The 18,572-nt window shown below is 37.7% G+C and overlaps 1 long non-coding RNA gene across 2 annotated transcripts in view; it reads left to right on the top strand.

Moving 5' to 3' along the window:
- LOC124961113 (uncharacterized) overlaps nucleotides 1–17,321 on the top strand; it is a 39,806-nt gene extending 22,485 nt beyond the window's left edge. The window contains exons 3-4 of one of the 2 annotated variants that reach the window (XR_007104239.1): nucleotides 16,772–16,907; nucleotides 17,179–17,321. This is a non-coding gene — a long non-coding RNA (uncharacterized LOC124961113). Of the gene's footprint in view, nucleotides 1–16,768; nucleotides 16,908–17,178 lie in introns of both variants that reach the window. The other variant, XR_007104238.1, reaches the window with a different exon arrangement.
- The last annotated feature ends 1,251 nt before the right edge of the window (nucleotides 17,322–18,572 follow it).

Raw genomic sequence — 18,572 nt, 5'->3', positions numbered from 1 at the left:
GACAAAGAAAATACCTTTGCATTTTTGTATATAGATGTAACCTGTGTGGGCATTGCCAAGCTTGCAATTAGAAAGATTTGTCAAAACATAAAGTACAGGATCTAACTCTAGGTGACTTCCATATTTAATTCTGACCTTATAAATGTCCTGCTTCTTATTCCAGGAAGAAAAAATAGAGCATATTTTCCAAAAATAACAAGTAGCATACATAATTGCAGGTATACTCTTGAAATCACTAAAGTGTGAAAATGATCAGGCATTTGAATGAGGGTAGTTCAGAGACTTGAGAAACCAATTATGATAATTCCTCAGTAGCTTTCAGAAATATTTAGTATTTGTGAGCAATATGATATAATATATATATATCAATCAGAGATTAAGAGCATTGTTGAGTATTTTAACTATTTGTACAATGAAAATGATAGAAACTATTTCTGATCTATGTAGAATTTTAAATTATACTGTTATTTAAATAATAACATGTATTAAGGAAAAAGTGATACTTTTTTCAAATTTTCATCAACAATGTTATCAATATAAATAGAGTTCTGTTTAGTCTGTTGTTCCAATCTTATCCTAAAGAACCAAAAGAAAAACTACTGATCACACCATTTGGCTTGGATATTCCAAGAAGACTTTCCTAAGGCACACAGAGACACTTGACAAAATTTTGACAAAGTAGGTAATGGTGTGGAACACCATTGGTGGAAAATAGATAATTGGCTGCAAATTATAGATTATATAAATTATATTGGAAGCACAGACACACAGATTGAAAAATAATTGCACTGTGTGTTTGTCTCTCTAAGGGTACATCTATATTCTGCTGCATGACATTACTCTTAATAGCAAGAGTTAACATTAGCCAGGTATAAAAGCAACTTCGGGCAAGGTGTATGGGAGGGCTGCATTCTGTTGCTTACACATATCACTCGTACTATCCTCAATGAAGCTGTGACACATGGGTCAAGCAGCATGTCCTGCAGATGCTCTGGAACTGTACTTGGGAACCCAAGAAGGGCCTTGCACGTCAATATTGATCCAGCTATCAGCAAATGCACCCCTAAATCCAGAGCCATTCATGACCACAAATAGGACATTTCACTACCATTAAGAACACAATTTAACATCCAGTTCACTTCTCAATTTTTTCTTAAACTAGAACATTCCCAAACTGTATAAAAACCTTATGACTCTAATTTTGATCAAGAGTAGTTCTTGCTGCTCTGATCCACTGGTCTCAGAGAAAACCTGTGTTAAGTCAACTCTCTTCTTGCTGTGGCTAAAAGACTGACAAGCACAATTTTGGAGCAGGAAAAGTTTATTTGGGGGCTCATAGTTTCAGAGGTCTCAGTACCTAGACAGCAGGCTCCATTCACCAGGGCTTAAGGTGAGACTGAACATCATGGAGGAAGAGTGGCAAAGGGAAACAGCTCACATGAGGATCTGGCAGCAGAGAGGAGTTCCACTCCTCAGATACAAAATATAGACCCCAAAGGCATGCTCCCAATGACCTGCCTCATCCAGTCACACCCTACCAGCCTACAGCTACCTCCAAGTTAATCCCTGTCAGGAGATTAATTTACTGATTAGGTTAAGGTCTTGTAACCCAGTGGTTTCACTTTTAAATCTTTTTGCATTGTCTCATACATGAGCTTCTGGGACACCTCACATGGAAACCATAACAAACTGATCTTGATTACAAAGCAGGGTGTTTTTAAATATCTCTTTGGAAAAGCCCTCTGCCTGGAAAAGTCTGCTTCTCTCTCATTGAAAATCTAATGTGTGTAGAGTTCCCCGATTATCTTTCAAATCTGTCTGAGGCTTTTTAACTTTCACTTCTGGTATTGCAAGCAGGAATAATGACATTCTAAATACATAAGAAATAAGGTAAGAAGCAGAAAGTATCTGTAATGGATTTACTTTTATGAACTCTTTTCTGGTGATCAAATCACAAAACAGTTTGCTAATACATATAAATATATGAAATGAGGTCTCCATATACTTTACGTAAAAATCAATTCCAAAACCATCGAAGACTTAAATATGAATGACAAACCTTGAAAGTTTTTCAAAAACAGTAGAGTTTTCATCTATGAAGAAGTATGCTACTTCTTAAATAAGGTGCACAGCCATTTATGTGCATTTTGATAAATAGGATTTTTTAATTTGAATGTCATTGAGCATACAAGCATTTTCCTTTGTGATTTGTTTCTAGTTTGTAGTCTGCTTCAGAATTCCCATCTTTTTTGTGCATGTCTGATTTTTCTGGTTTCTGCTTCACCCAGATCTTGCTCCTCCTGCCTTAATTGTGTGTGTGTGTGTGTGTGTGTGTGTGTGTCCCCCATTTTCAACTGCACTTCATCTTTGGAAACTTGTGGATCATCTGTTGAAGACATTTCCCGGAAGTATTTGCTTTTGCTCTGTCAAGTGTAAACCAGAGAATACTTTAAAATAAGGTCACAACTTGAAGTTTTTCATGACATAGAGACTGTGTATCTTCAGATCTCAACTAGTGTTGGACTGCCCACATTTGACCTTTAAACATTAAGGTTTAGCCTTTGGATTCTGAGTTGTGTGCTTCTGTCTGACACTAGACTCTGCTCCCCGAAAATACATCTGGATCATCTTCTGCTCCAGCACTCTGCAGTAACATCCATTGCAAGTTCATCCACATCAAGGATGTGTGAAGTCTCCACTTTTATAACATTCTTATTTCTCTGGCTTCTTCCCTTTCTTTTCCTTAATTTATGGACATCTCAATTTGGAATTTCAAACAAATTTCTTAAAATATGTATTATACTTATTTTGCTGTATCAAGGTTGTTTAGACTATTTCATGTTTTCCTACCATACTATGAGAAAGCGTTTGACCATACGTTTTTCTTGTCTTCCTTTTTACAATTATGTTTTCTATCTGCTTTTAAAATGCCATTTATTCTTTAAGTTCTTTGAAAATTCTGTTGCCTGCTTTCTTTTTGCTGGTAGTTTTAGAAATCAGTTCAGTTTTTTTTAAATGCAATGTCATAAATATTTTTAAGGAATGAGAGATGATACATATAGAACGAAAGTGTGTCATGTATCATTTTAGCTCTCCAAAGGAATAATTGAGCACCACCCAGGAAGATATTTGTTTGCAGTACCAAATTGCCAGTGCATCAATTGTGAAACTGCAGTACATTTCCACAATGTTTAGCTTGGAGTATTCTTTATTGTTTGATAATCTGCAAGTGCATTTTTTTTAGAGTAAACAAGTATTTTCTATAAGGCTTTGAAGTTTTTTTTTATTTTTAATTTTTTACTTATTATGTTGGCATGTTGTTTGATGATCTCCTTTTCTAAAAATAGGTTGTGGAGTGAACGTCAGGGAAGTTGAACCCACAATATAAGGTGTACAGCCATGGGAACTTAAACAGTTAAGGATAAAAGTGTTGGCACCCTATGGAGTGTAGTGCGATCTAAATGCCCGTGTCAAATGAGACGTTTGCTCTCATGGAAATTGGAGAGCACCGTGGCGAATGCTGGCTGCAAATCTCATCTCCAAATTAGACACACAGACCCTTCTGCTCCCTGTGCACTTTTCCCTGTGACTTAGTTTGAGAGCGTCTCCTTTTATGAGTCATCCAGGAACAATATCGAAAATTAGTTCATTGAGCAGTGCCATTTTGTGTAAGTTTAAAGAAGAGCCTTTTCCCCTCAAGTTAAACTTAAATAAATTCACCTGTGATAGACATTCTTCCTAGACATGGAAAGATCTAGAAAATTTTGCACTGATGCAAAACAGAAGCATTGGGAATACAGTTTTGTGGTCATGAGACATTTATGTCTCTTTTCTCCAAGACTCTGTAGTTCTTTAGAATGTGTTAAATAATATAAAAGACTGAAATACTCCTCGCAGACTTAGGATGCTGAGAGAAACTATCAAATTACTTTGGTTGAAGAGGATTTTTAACTTCCTAACAATAACGTCCTATCTCTCCACTTTGCACTGTGTAGTCAGCATATGTATTTTTAAATCGACAATTATCATTTTAATCTCCATTAGGGGTTTAGAACCTTTACTCACACTGAATCAGTGTGACTTTAAGCAAAAGTCCATTTATTAAATCTTTTATTAGCCTTTTCATTATGCATGCTTGTAAAGATCTTAATAGAGATGTTAAGTAATGAAATTTTGCAAGTTCCTAAAATCTTCATAAATCTCCATAAATTGACTCTTTATGAGAAGTCTGCTTTCATTGTGTCTGATTTTTATTCATATGCAACCAAAATGTTAATATACTTTAATTAGAGCTAATATGATTTATCTCTTCACTCATTATATAAGTTAATTTTCTCCTGAAGAAGTCCTGTTTTCAAATTCTCTCCAGCAGTGTAGAATTAAAGTAATTATAGTTTGGCTCAGGAAATTAGTTATGAAGGTTCATGAATACTAAAACAAATTGAAGTTTTCACAGGATGGATTAGGCCATATGCTTTACAGAAAGAAAAAGGAGAGGAAATGAGTTCTTTTACTCAGTTTCCTACAGAGGATACAGTCTCTGGAGAAATCGGAAGGTGGATAAAATCTTTTGACACAGCCAAGCTAGTGCTGTGATCATAGTCCTCATTTCTATGGCCTCCAATGGACTGAACCAGTTTAGAAAGTGCACATTTAGAATGCAGTCTGATTCCAACAATGAACAACAAAATGCTCATTATTCAACATCTGTTTTTATAGTTTTTGGCTTCCTTTGAGTAATGAACTCCAAAAATGTTCTAAAAATCTCCCAGAAACATTTTTATGAGCTTTTGTCTGCTATTGTTGCAAATACAGAATTTCACTTTCGGTTGTTGCTTTTTTTTTAAATGTTCTATGCAATCCCTCCTAACTTTCTTCATATCTTACCACAATGATGCTCCGGAAACATTTCCACGATGGTTTCTTTGTTATCACAAGAATCAAAATAACACGTACCACTGCCTTCTATAAAGGAAATCTCTGGCAGATCATCGCATAGGTACTAAAATTCTTCCACAAATAATATAATTCTTTGCTTCTGAAACTTAAGGTTAGCATACTTACTTTATTTTTTTTATTGTAAACAAATGGGATACATTTTGATTCTCTGCACATGGAGTAAAGGCATACCATTTGTGTAATCATAAATTTACACAGGGCAATGTTGTTTGATTCATTCTGCCATTTTTCCCCCTACCCCCCACCCCCCCACCCCTCTTTTCCCTCTATACAGTCCTTCCTTCCTCCATTCTTGCCTCCCTCCCTAACCCTAACCCTAAACCTAAACCCTAACCCTAACACTAACCCCTCCCACCCCCCATTATGTGTCATCATCCACTTATTAGCGATATAATTTGTCCTTTGGTTTTTTGAGATTGGCTTATCTCACTTAGCATGATATTCTCCAATTTCATCCATTTGCCTGCAAATGCCATAATTTTATCATTCTTTATGGCGGAGTAATATTCTATTGTATATATATACTACAATTTCTTTATCCATTCATCAGTTGAAGGACATCTAGGTTGGTTCCACAATCTGGCTATGGTGAATTGAGCAGCAATGAACATTGATGTGACTGTATCTCTGTAGTATGCTGATTTTAAGTCCTTTGGGTATAGGCCAAGGAGTGGGATAGCTGGGTCAAATGGTGGTTCCATTCCAAGCTTTCTGAGGAATCTCCATACTGCTTTCCAGAGTGGTTGCACTAATTTGCAACCCCACCAACAATGTATGAGTGTACCTTTTTCCCCACATCCTCGCCAACACCTATTGTTGCTTGTGCTCTTGATAATCGCCATTCTAATTGGGGTGAGATGGAATCTTAGGGTAGTTTTGATTTGCATTTCTCTTATTTCTAGAGATGTTGAACATTTTTTCATGTATCTGTTGATTGCTTGTACATCTTCTTCTGTGAAGTATCTGTTCATTTCCTTAGCCCATTTGTTGATTGGATTATTTGTATTCTTGGTGTAGAGTTTTTTGAGTTCTTTATAGATTCTGGAAATTAGCGCTCTATCTGAAGTATGGTTGGCAAAGATATTCTCCCACTCTGTAGGCTCTCTCTTCACATCACTGATAGTTTCCTTTGCTGAGAGAAAGCTTTTCAGTTTGAATCTATCCCAGTAGTTGATTCTTGCTTTTATTTCTTATGCTAAAGGGATACGAATGGCATACTTACTTTAATTGAACAATACCTTAATGGAAATATCTCTGTGAATTAAAGAAAAAAAAAGTATTTCTGAAAAGTACTTGTAATTTGAATAATATTTCTACCCTGGATACCCAAGATTGAGTGAAAACAGACTTTATAAAGAAAAATAATCTGGTAACCACAACATTAGGGAAAGATCTCAAAACAACATGGGAAATGCACAGGAAATTGATTTCTGCTGTACTTCTCATATTACAAAAACATAGTGAAGGATAGTCTCAGTTTTTATTCCTCCACATAAATTCTCTATCTAATTTTAATGCCAGAATGTAAAAGATAATTTTAAATGACTTAATTATTAGCCTTCCTACATAAATCACAGCCCCGTCTAGCTTCCTGATGCACTATCAGTGAGTCTTCCTCTTGTCTTTTCTGCTTATTGTTTAATTGCCCCTTATAATAGAGAAATAAGTCCACGGAATGTAAGGAGTTATCTGTGAGTGTGTGTGTGAGTGTGTGTGTGTGTGTGCACAAGCTTCTTTTGGTGGCATGATGGCTCCTTCTCATACACTGTGCACACTCTCTGATTAATGATAACCGGATTGTCTCACATCATGCCATTTATCATGTAGATTCCCTTATTAATATTTCTTCATCTACAAGCTCCTGAATGAGAAATTCTGCCTAGCCCTAATCATGCCCCATTATAGAATAAGTTATGAACTGTCTCTAGAATTTAGCATATTGAGGATATTCAGAAACACATTATTAATTTCCATCTATAAACTTTTAACCTGTTCCCTCTTTTTGTTTATTTATACAAAGTAATATACCTCTGCTCACGATTGAAGATCTGAAATGTCTTGGGTTTGCCTTATGGTTATCTTGTTGCTGATGCTGAGGCTGAGGGTGTGTTATGGCAAAGTTGGATTTTGAGGGGATTTTGAGCCTCAGAGTTAACCACAGGTTTCCCAGCAGTCACATGAAGAAAGAAAAAGAAACGGATGAACTGAATTTTAATACTTTTTTTAAAAAATTGCATGTTCTATACAAAAACATATCAAAGCATTATCCATATAAAATTTAATGAGTTATTTAACATTTTTTCATACTCTTTAAAATCCACCAAGTGTGATATTCTTTCAGTGCATTTTAGTTTAGATCTGGTCACATTTGAGTGTTGTGGCTATAACACGGCATAGTAAAGACTTTGAAAAATATCTGGTATAAACCAAAGGCTTCTTTGGAGTTGAAGATGTTTTCAAAAATAATAAAAGATATAATATCTCATCATGGTATCAAAGAAAATATGTGTGATAGATAATGCATTTATAGAATTTGGCATGCAATAAGCATCTTATTAATGTTATCCATTCTGTTATGACTTGTCACACCCTATGCTGGGTCTTAGGTCTTTGTGCATGTTGAAGATTTAATCCTTGCTTTGGAGGAAGTCAGTGGTAAATCTGGACCAATGGGAACTTACTTAGATGCAGTTTGAGTAAATGGGTGCACACACAGAAACTCTTTACTTTGTCTTTCCTTTTCTACCACGTTCTGCAAGCAGAGAGGTTATGTACCATGGACTCTAGAGTCTGAACTCTTTGACAGTTGGATCATAATGAGTCCATGGAAAGTGCTGTAGAAGACTGACGAGGTTGGGGCAAGAGACATCAAGACATATCCTCACATTTTGTCCCTGGTTGAGCACCATGTCTTAACACATGGCCACAGCTCCCTCCAGTCAGCAACAGCTCCATGTTCTCATCTTACAGCCCTCAAGTATCATCACAGGCCATACGTGGTCTTCCATCACTGACTGCAGTAACCACTTCTCATTTGGAAAGCTGCAGACACCTCAGCATCCCTGCTCTATCCTCTCTACTTTGCCGATGTCTCTGTCAGTCCTTTGGTCAAACCTCTTAATTTGAAGCATCAGTTGTGAATCGGTTTCCTCCGTACCTCTTGGTGCATTTAGTAGCCAAGTCCCAAATCTATCCTAATTTCCAAATAATGGAATTTGGCTTGTGTCTTCATTTAGAAGTTTCCAAGTTTTTCCATTTAATTTTTAACTCCTCATTTTTGCCTACCTATTGCATTTTGTTAGGCAAAGCAAGATGATGACCAATACAGGACCCTTGGAAATAACATTAGTCATACCTTTGGTCAGCTCTGGTGGATCAACAGAAAGGATGGGAAATAATTAAGATAGGAAGTTAGATCTAGTGTTGATTTACTTTTTTTTCTTTTACTTTGTTAACGATGAAATAAGTAATAAATAAAGTGCATGTATCAGAGCAGAGAAATCTGTTGAGATAGAAAAGAAGATTTTTCGAAGCCAATTTTACTGAAAAGGTAACGTGGATTAAAGGTGGTGCATGCATGAAAAGCTCAGCCTGTACAAAGACTGGCAATGCCCTCAAGGGAAAGGTGGGGTGGCAGAGGGCTACAAAAGAGTATAGGAGGGAGGCAGCCGTGGGGAGGTATGTTTGCTATCTTATGATTGTATCTCATAATTATAAATTTAAGATAAGGTGAAGGAAATTTTAGAAGGGTGAAGAAGGTATCAACAATAACATATCAGAGTGGAATATCAATGACATGGAAAACTAAATGATAGTCAAAAATGAAACACCCCTTAAAGTTTGTGGTTATGGCTTCACATGAGTACGATTGGTGAGGTTGTTTCCCTCCAGTGTTCACAATAGGATGGACAAGTATGGAATAGGAAGCAGTTTTGATATAACCAGGATTGAGTTTGCCAGAATATTGTGACAGAGGTATTACAGTTTAGACCTGAAATGTCCCCCAAGAGCTTCGGTGTTGAAGACTTGATCTCCAATACAGCAATGTCCAGAGGTTGGGCTTTGGGGAAGTGATTGGATCATGAGGTCTCTTACATCTTCAGTGGTTTAATCTATTGATAGTTGAATGAACTGGGAGGAGATAGAAACTAGAGGTAGTTGGGACATGGTTGGAGAAGTAGGTCAATGGGAACATGTCCTCAGAGAGAATATGTTGTCCCTGGTCCCTTTCTCTCTCTCTCTTCCCTGGCTACCATGAGCTGAGAAGCTTTTTCCTCTGTCTTTCCTTTCCGCCATGATTTTCTTTTTTTTTTGGCCATGGATCCAGATGACTATAGACTGAGACCTCTGACATCATAAACCAAAATAAATTATTCCTTCTTTAAGTTTTTTTATATCAGGTATCTTGATCACAGGCATGAAAAGCTGACTAACACAGAGGGAAAATGAGAAAGGAGTGGAAGGTCTCTACAAAACAATGATTAGAATTACGAACCATAAAAATTAATTGGAGAAAGTGGTGAGCTATGCACGTGGATGGTAAGGTAAATTAAAAGGGAAGTAAAAGGAATATTATTGGTAATATGAAACAAAGAACTATCGATACATGCAGCAGAAGGGATGAATTTCCAGATGCATTATGTTATGTGAGAAAAGGCAGCATCAAATGGCTACAAAATGTACGGTTCCATTTACATGGCCTTCAGGAAAAAACAGAACCAAGGAGAGGAGAACAGACTAGTGGTTACCTTGAGGAAGGTCTCACTGAAAAAGCAGGTGCCCCAGGAAAAATTTAGGGGGATTTTTGAGTTTTCTATATCTTGATCATGGTGGTGGTAACATAAATTTTATACACTTTTTGAACTCATGAATATGAAGATTGAATTTTCATTCAGTGTATGTTTTATAAAGTAAAACTATAAAAATTGTTGAATAACATTAAGAATTTCTTAGTGAAATATTTCTTACTAAAAAACTCATTCAAGAAATGGTAAGTATTGAACAAAAAAAATGACTATAGAAGAAATTTATAAAAGTGAGTCAAAACCCCACCTCAAAGAGGTTCAAGTGAATACACCCAACCGATTATTCAAATAGGTACAAAAAGAATGCAGAGGGGATTGGGGATGTAGTTCAGTTGGTAAAGTCCTTGCCTCACATGCACAAGGCTCTGGGTTCAATCCCCAGCACCACAAAAAAAAAAAAAAAAAAAAGAAAAAAAAGAAAAAAAATGCAGCAAAGGAAGGCAAAGGAAGACACCATTTCCAACATACGGTGCTGGAACAGCAGACATACACAGGGGAAATAACAAAAACAAGAATCAAGAAGTCACAAACTAAACAAAACTTGAGGTAGCTGGGGCCTGGTTGGAGAAGTACGTCAATAGGAACATGCCCTTAGGGAGTATATGTTGCCCCTGGTCCCTTTCTTTCTTTCTCTCTCTCTTTTCTGGCTACCATGAGCTGAGAAGCTTTCCTCTGTCATTCCTCTCCGCCATGATACAAAACTTGACTCAAAATGGATCATAAAAAATGAACTGTACCACTGAGAGAAAGAAAAGATGGAAAAGACTCATAGAAACTTTCAGGACTTAAGACTGAAATGAAAAGGCCTGACATTAAAAATGAGATGCATGAAAGAGAAAATGGATAAATGTGAATTTAAAGCAGATCATCGCAATTAAACACTTCAACCCTAATCTTGTAAAAATGATAGTCAAACTATAGAGTGGAAATAAATACTTGCAAAATACCATGTGAAAAAGGCCTTATTCCAAAATATATGAAGGATAATTCTGAAAACTCAAAAGTAGGGTGGAGAGTGTAGCGCAGTGGTAGAGCACAGTCTTTAGCATGGGCGAGGGTTGAATTCCCAGCACCAAAACAAAAACAGAAGCAAACATGTAAACACTCTATTTAGTAAAATTTTCTCAGATGCAACCAGCTCTGGATACTCTCCTGTGTGCGTACAGTTCTATGAAATTTCATCCAGCTATAGTTTTTATTCTTCTTTATTTTAATTAGTGCTTTTTAATTATTCTGAATAATGGTTTTCTTTTAGTAAAAGGATACAGGCATGAACAGACTATTTCAGTATAAAGAATATATTGATGGCAAATAAGTACAAGCAAAGACATTAAATAAAAGTTAGCCTTTAAAAACACAAATGAAAACTACAAAGAGATATTCCTACATACTTATTTTAAAATTAAAAAAAAATCATGATAATGCTGACTATGCTAAAGAAGATGCTGAGAAGTTGGATTATCCATACATTGCTGAGGGGAATGTAAGAGGATACCACCATGTGGAAAATATTTTGGTAGTTGCTTATAAAACTAAACATTCACTTAATTGTATAACTCTCAAATTGTCATCATCTGTATACTTTATTCAGATAAATGAAAGCTTGTGCTCACACAAAATCATGAATCTTTAAGTCAGTCTCATGCATAATAACAGAAAAGTCCTGTAATGGGGGAAGGGTTAAACCCATCACAGTTCAAACAACTTGGATGTATCTCAAGGAATATGCTAAGACTATTGCCATATTATTTCATTTATGACATCTGAAATAAATTTATAGAGCTAGGGAATGGATGTGTGGTTGTCAGTGTAGTCAGCAGTAAGCAAAGAGGTGGACCACAAGGCCATGTCAAAGGGACATAAGAATCTGTGCCAATCTGTATATTGGTAATGGAGGCAGTTACACAGTTCTACACTTGGGATAAAATTACTTAGAACTTTATGCGTACAACACATGCTTGTATGTAAAACTAAAGAAATATGGGTAAGTTCTGTGCACTAGGCCAATGTTAAGTTTTTGGTTTTCATGTTGCACAATGACTACAAAAATGTTACCATTGTGGTCATCAAGGAAAAGTAAGTGAATGATCCACAGACAATCCAGTTCCTTATTGGCAGTTTCTAGTGAAGCCACAATTTTAAAATGAGAAGTTAAAAACTACATACAAACTACCTACTAAACACACATGTACATTTGGATTTGTATGTGAATATCACCCAACTGTTCATGTGACTTTGTAACTATAATTTTAAGAACCTGGTTTAAAGGACTCATCTATATAGAGTTTTGCAACTGAGTTTATGTAGCAAAGTTGGCAGTAGTAACAATTCAGGTGGAAAGTTATATTATCATTCATTAAGGGAGTCTCATATTATGTGAGTTACAAACAACTTTTCATATAATGGGAGTATCATAATTCCCTATTTATTAAAATACATGGAGTTGCCAAAAATAATAAAACAATTCTTACTTTTTAAGTTTATTTAATGTGAGCCTCTCTTAAAGTTGGTCAGTTGGTAACAGATGTATGCCAACAACACATTTTCACACATAAAAGGTCAATCAATTCCCAATTCCTCCTTCCTCTGGAATTCCATTAAGTTTGTGATCTCTCTGCTGCCATAATCCCCATGTAAAATCAGATCCCTGCTTTGCTCAGGAAGGCTGGACTTCACTTTGCTTATGCAAATGGTAAATTCACCTTGTTTTTTCAGATATTTGTTTTTTTTTAAATTATTTTTCAGATATTCAGTAGTCTTTCCTTTCGTCAATTAAGAAATGAACAAAAAAAAAAAAAAAAGGAAGACAAGTCAAGTTCTTCCAGATGTTGAAGAAGGAGTGTGATCACTCCTGAGATCTTTGGGGGCCATTAATGGAAAATTGGGGCCACATAATTATCTCCAGAAAAGGCAAGGGTCCAATACAGTCACCTTGGTGAAGGTTAAGAACAGTGGTAAACTGTGGAAGGTACAGAAGGCAAATCAGAGCTTCAAACACATTATGGGGTGTCGGCAATTTGACAAGATGAGACCTAAGCATGCACTAATGCTTCTTAGGTAAAAGTTGGTGCTTTGAAATCACTGGGAATCCCACCCAGTTCTGTGCATGGAGGATGACCAAGACATCACTTCTAACTCTACCTGTATCAGCTGGCACAACTGAGCTCACCTGGATCATCTGCTTTTCTGTACTCATGGGAAGAAGAGAAATAGCTCTCGTGCAGAGGATGGGTACTTTTCAGTACAGAGAAGTACCCTTTTCCTCCCACACTGGCCCTGTTCCCATGATTATTTAAAACTCTGATAATTTTAGTAATCAGTATAATAGGGAAAGACAACTCTCTTCCACAGAGTTAGAGTAGCTAACCATCATGCAAAGTCAACACAATGGACCAATGTGAAGCACTTAACCAAAGTTCTACGTTCCGTGACTGTCCAGGTGCTAAGAACACAGTTAGTTATGTGATTTGAAATCGTTGACCTCTATCTACCAATTCCAAGAAAGCAAAAATTCCTTGCTCACTTGCAAATTCTTAAAATGATGCTTTGGTCCCAAGGATTCTCATTGCTTTTTACCTTCATCAAACATCTATTCCTCAGTTGAGCTTCATATACACCCTGACTCACTTCCTTCTATGTTTCTTCTATACAGATAGATCAGGGACAAGTGCTCTGTGAAACTGAGAATGACTACTTAACGTTAAGGGATGACCTGTCACAGCAAAAGTACCCATGTGATATCACTGCATCTATGCTCATGAAGGGCATTCAGGTGCCAGGAAGAGATGCTACGAAAGCCAGACTTGGACTTGGGCCATGCAGAAGGGATCACAAATGCAGCCAGCCAGCCTCTTGGAATGCACTGCTTCTATTTCTCCTTTAATCCTGAGGGAGAGAGAACTCACATAAGGCGGACTCTCAGGTTCCAGCTGCTCGTCTGCCTTCCATCCCCTGTGGCTACACAGAGCAGGTGGGTTGGGTGTACCATCTGGACAGAGACAGACATCGGATAATGAATTTGTGGCCACCAAATATGTCTAGGTAATATTCAGTTAGAGGCTCCTGTGACACAGGTGCCCAAGATTTGAATATAAATAGCCCATAAGCTGTCCTTTGCATCCCTTTACCAATTCTCCAGCAAGCCCAAGAAGTGACGGCATGGTGTGCAGTGGACTGTTGGTACATGGCAGCCATTACAACTCCAGAACACACTTCCTGAAAAGCCTTGCCAGAGACACGTGAAATAATTTCTCACTCTACCTACCTCTCAACTCCTAAGAATGTCGTCATGGTGTTGGCCGACTCCTCGTTGCTGCATGATTCTCTTTAAACTGCGGAAAGAAATGACAACAATGCTCAGGTTATTGTTAAACAAGATAAATTGTTATAAATTGTGATTTTTCCCTTAAAACATTATTAAGAGCATGTTAACTGATAAGACACAATGGAAGGGAAGAAGAAAAGAGAGGTTGCTAAGGAAACAGTGAGCTTTTAAATGAGTATCAAAGTGAACACGTAGGTAAATGCATGAAAACTGGCTATATAATTAAGTCCTCTCACCATTTCAAAATTGATAGGACTAAGTGCTGCAAAAAGCAATGGGACCTATTTTCTTATCAGACTCAGTCCTGGATGAATAATGAATGGGATCAGATATAATCCTTTCCCCTTGACCAAATCCCATAATTCCCAAACACAACTTTGGCCATGCCTGCGTTGTAAATTATATATTCCACATGTTTAAGTTTCAGGTATCCTCTTATTTTCTAACTTTCCACTGAGAAGAAAAGTACAGCCAAGCACAGACCACAAAAGAGGGCCTTTATACTCTTCTGCCCGGAGACCTAAAGTGGAAATATTTTACAGTCTGAAAAAAATAGGGTTTTTCCATTTAAAAACTACCCAGCCTTTTTGAAAATACAACTATTGATCACTCCTGATATTTCCATCTTTTGAGAGTGAACAAAAACTTAAATGAGACATTTAGCTGAGATGAACCTAGTTGGCTTCCTGATATATAATAAGTGTTTCCCCTTCTCTGCACTGTTTTTAATTTTCATTCATGATAAAATAATGAAGGGAAATGGATTTTAGTTTGATGAGGAGAACAAACGTCGTGAAGGTGACTGAGGGTCAGCAGAAGATGGGGTCGATGACTGGAGAGAGAAATGGCAACGGAAAATCACAGGAAAGGACAGAATAGGAACCGTGAGAAGGTGGAGGAGGGGAGGAAAGAGCACAGGCCAGGCAGAAGGCACAGGAAGGAACAGCAAAGTCCTCAGAGTCAGAGGGGGAAGCGGAGCCGGGATGAGCATGCGCAGAGCGTCCCAAGGTACCAGGAGGAGGCGCATCAGGAGTCTCTTGTGTTCCCAAAACCGCACTTAGCAGTGCTTGAAAACACAGCTACCCAGAAAACCAGGCAACAACTATCATAATAGGTACTTAGAAAAAGCTGTCAGCAAATTTTCTTGCCTAGAGTGTAGGAAATTCCAAAGAGTAGACAAGAGTCTGGGTCTGTCTGATCCAGGGTTCTTCCTTCCCACAGCGCACTGCCTTTCTCCCCCCTGATTCTGGGAAAATGCAGTGAATCTGAGGCGGTGCTCTTCCCTCCGCAGTCTGTGCCTTCCTCTCCCTGTCTAATATGTCACACCCTGATTTCTGCCCCATGCTGTGCGTTGCTATCGGATGGGGTCCCATCTGCTGCTGCAGTGGAATCTGATCAATGCCCCGGAGAATTGTGTCTTCGTCTTTCTGCTTCCTACGCCCTAACCTTGTCTTGTGTCCTTGCTCCACCCAACGAGGCTGCTGAGCTCCCAGACCTCTATTCTTTTGACTCTTTTCTACTTACATTCACAAATTTGGTTCAGAGCTCAGATTTTACCCTGTATCATCTGCATCAAGTGTCCAGCTGCAGTGTCTGGATTTTCAGAAAATACTTTTCACCATGTATGCACAGGGCTCATACAATAGAAAACTTCCTCTACTGCACAGTCTAATTTTGGTACAGGTGAAAACAAACTGTCAGTGAGCCATGATATTTAAGTTCAAAATGTTGAGTGATAGAGTTTCTGGGTTTTGCTCAAGGGCTTAATCAGAGTTCTCAGCAATAATATTTTAGTAATGACAGATTATTAACTTCCAAAAAAAAAAAAAAAGACAAGCTTAGGTTCCTTCAGTAATAAAGAACCTTAAACACCACAGAGGGCTGTATCAACAGCAATGGCTAAAAGTTCTGATATAAAAGTAGAATTTTAGCTCATTGATTGTATGGATTTTAACCTGACCAAGTGGCTACCAGGTAAAGAAAAATACCACTCCATCAAGAGCACTCTGTCTGCATGGTGTAGGTGATGCAGATAAAATTGGGATTTTTATTTTTTATTTCCATTTCCAAACCATGTGATAGCATTCTTTGTCTGCCTGTATTCTAGACAGAAGGCAACAAGTGAAGCTTCAGAAATGCATGTGCTTGTCTTTTAGTGACTTGCTGTTTGAAGTCCTGGGTCTGCATGAGGTACTGAGGATGGAAAGAAGGCCCACAGTAAGTTCTGGGCTTGCTAATGTTTAGTAGTAGAGCCAGCAGAGGAGTGCAGGTAAGGGAAAATATTGGGCAGTGCAGTGTCCTGGCAGCCAGGTGAAGGAAGAACAGTTGTAAGGTGTCAAGTGTGTGAAGAAACTCAGGAAAACCAGGGTCAATTCTGACATTCTGTTTGCCAAGATGAAAGTATTGTCAACTCTGACCAGAGTGGAGTCAAAGAGTTATGAGTGCAAAAATCTGATTCAGGTAGAGTCAAAGAATGTCAGGTAAGGAGCCAGGTATGGTGGCTAGAGAGACCAGGAGGCTCACTCCTTATCTACAGTCCAGAAGTAGAATCAGAAGGAAAATGAGTGTAGGAGTTTTCTGCTTGGATATAGTAATATGTAGAACAATAAGTTCTTCTCTTCTGCTCAGGCTCTTTCTGTCTCTCTCTTTCTGTCTCTCTCTCTCTCTCTCTCTCATAAAGAAGAGATGTGTGAAGATTCAGACATGGTAGAATGTGTGACTGGCTTACAGGGGGAGTCTTAATTCCTGACCAAACTGAAGTGGACAGACTCAACTGGAAATACTTTCTGACCTAGCAGCAGTGACAAGACCACAGGCATGTAGGTATACGGCATGCTGAAGGGGACTCCTTCGTCTCATTTTGAGGGGTCCAATGTAAATACTCTTTCTTGAATCTTAAAACTGTTCAGGCTCCTGGCTTCCCTAATAGTGACAGCGTAATGAACCATTCCAATGGTTTTGGTGTTTTCCACCACTTCTTTTTTAGTGTCTATTAATCTCATAATGTTCTGATACATTCTCTGGCTGATTTTACTTTTCTCTGGTATCTCTTGGATCTCCATCATTTTAACCCCATTCTTTGCTTTTCAGTCATCTTCTCTTATACTTCAAAAGACCCAAGAAAGAAGTTTCTCTGATTCAAATTTGTACCATCAACACATTGGAGGGAACATTGTTTATTTGGTAGATGAATTTATGAATGGTTTTCTCTTTATTGGAAACATTAAAGAAGCAACAACTATTGTGGGTGTGACTGTTTTGAGTCATCTGTTATGTAGACTTTTACTAATTCAAGTTTACTGAGTCAGCAGGGTCCTGATATTCCAAAGTGATGCTGATAAATTGATAGATACTCTCTGTTATTATAGTCTATTATTATTATTATTATTATTAATATTATTATTATTATTTGGTGCTGGGGATTGAACCCAGGAGTGCTTTACCACTGAGCTTCATCCTCCCCAGCCTTTTTAAACATTTTTATTTTGAGATAGGTTCTTGCTAAGTGCTTAGGGCCTCATTAAGTTGCTGAGGCTACCTTTGAATTTACAATCCCCCTACCTCAGCATCCTCAGCCCCTGGGATTATAGGCATGCACCACTATACCAGGTTCTACTGTTTATTTTACTATCATCCTTTTTGCATGATACTTGATTGATAGTGTCAAGGATCAAGGTGGAAGTCTCACTTTTGATTAAAATTTTATTGATCATTTCAAAGCTAACTGTTGTCTATTGGAAGGACTACGGATAGCATTTACACTTGGGTTTCTTTTGGTTTGGTTTTATGTCTGAGGCTCAGCAAAAACTTTGTTTACTCCTGGAAAGAAGCATGCTTTCTTTTTTTTATAAGGTGAGAGTGGTTCTCTCTGTTCTTACATGTGGACAACTGAAACCCAATTGGAGCCCTCACAAACGATTTTATCTGGCTTAGATTTGGCTGTTTACAACTGCTCCAATATGAGAAACTTAGGTTTAGGCCACTTGCAATCTGTCCTGAAAAGGGTCAGGTGGGATTGCATAACTGACCACATCTTATGAAATGTTTTCTTGTCTGATCAAGCAGAGCAGGGCTGGCTGGCTGTGCTCTGATATCAGAAAGATGCAGTCATCTTATACGTGTGGGTGTGTGTATCCAGGGACAAATGGCAGGCAGAGTTTCCAGCATGACCCAAATTCCAAACTCCCCTTACAAAACGGGAGAGGGGTGCTTCGTTTCCTCAGTTACAAAGATAGTAACTTTGTAAAAGTTAGATAGTAAATTTGATAGTAATCGATGCACTTGTAAATTTGTTTCCAGACCCATTGGAACAATGGGACCAGAAAGTTTTAGAATTGCCTCTAATCATTTGAGTTGGCAGAAGCTGAAGAAACATGATGATATAGGACAGCAATCATCTGCCTTTCCAGAAATGTGGATAGAATCAGAGAAAGTGTTTTATTGAGCAGAATGCAAGTCCGTGGTAATTTAGAAGCAGTGTTTCT

Source organism: Sciurus carolinensis, chromosome 12 (genome assembly GCF_902686445.1).
Source record: "Sciurus carolinensis chromosome 12, mSciCar1.2, whole genome shotgun sequence".
In the NCBI taxonomy this organism is placed as follows: domain Eukaryota; kingdom Metazoa; phylum Chordata; class Mammalia; order Rodentia; family Sciuridae; genus Sciurus; species Sciurus carolinensis.
Note: the sequence above shows the minus strand (reverse complement) of the source record. Positions and strands in the feature narration are given on the sequence as shown.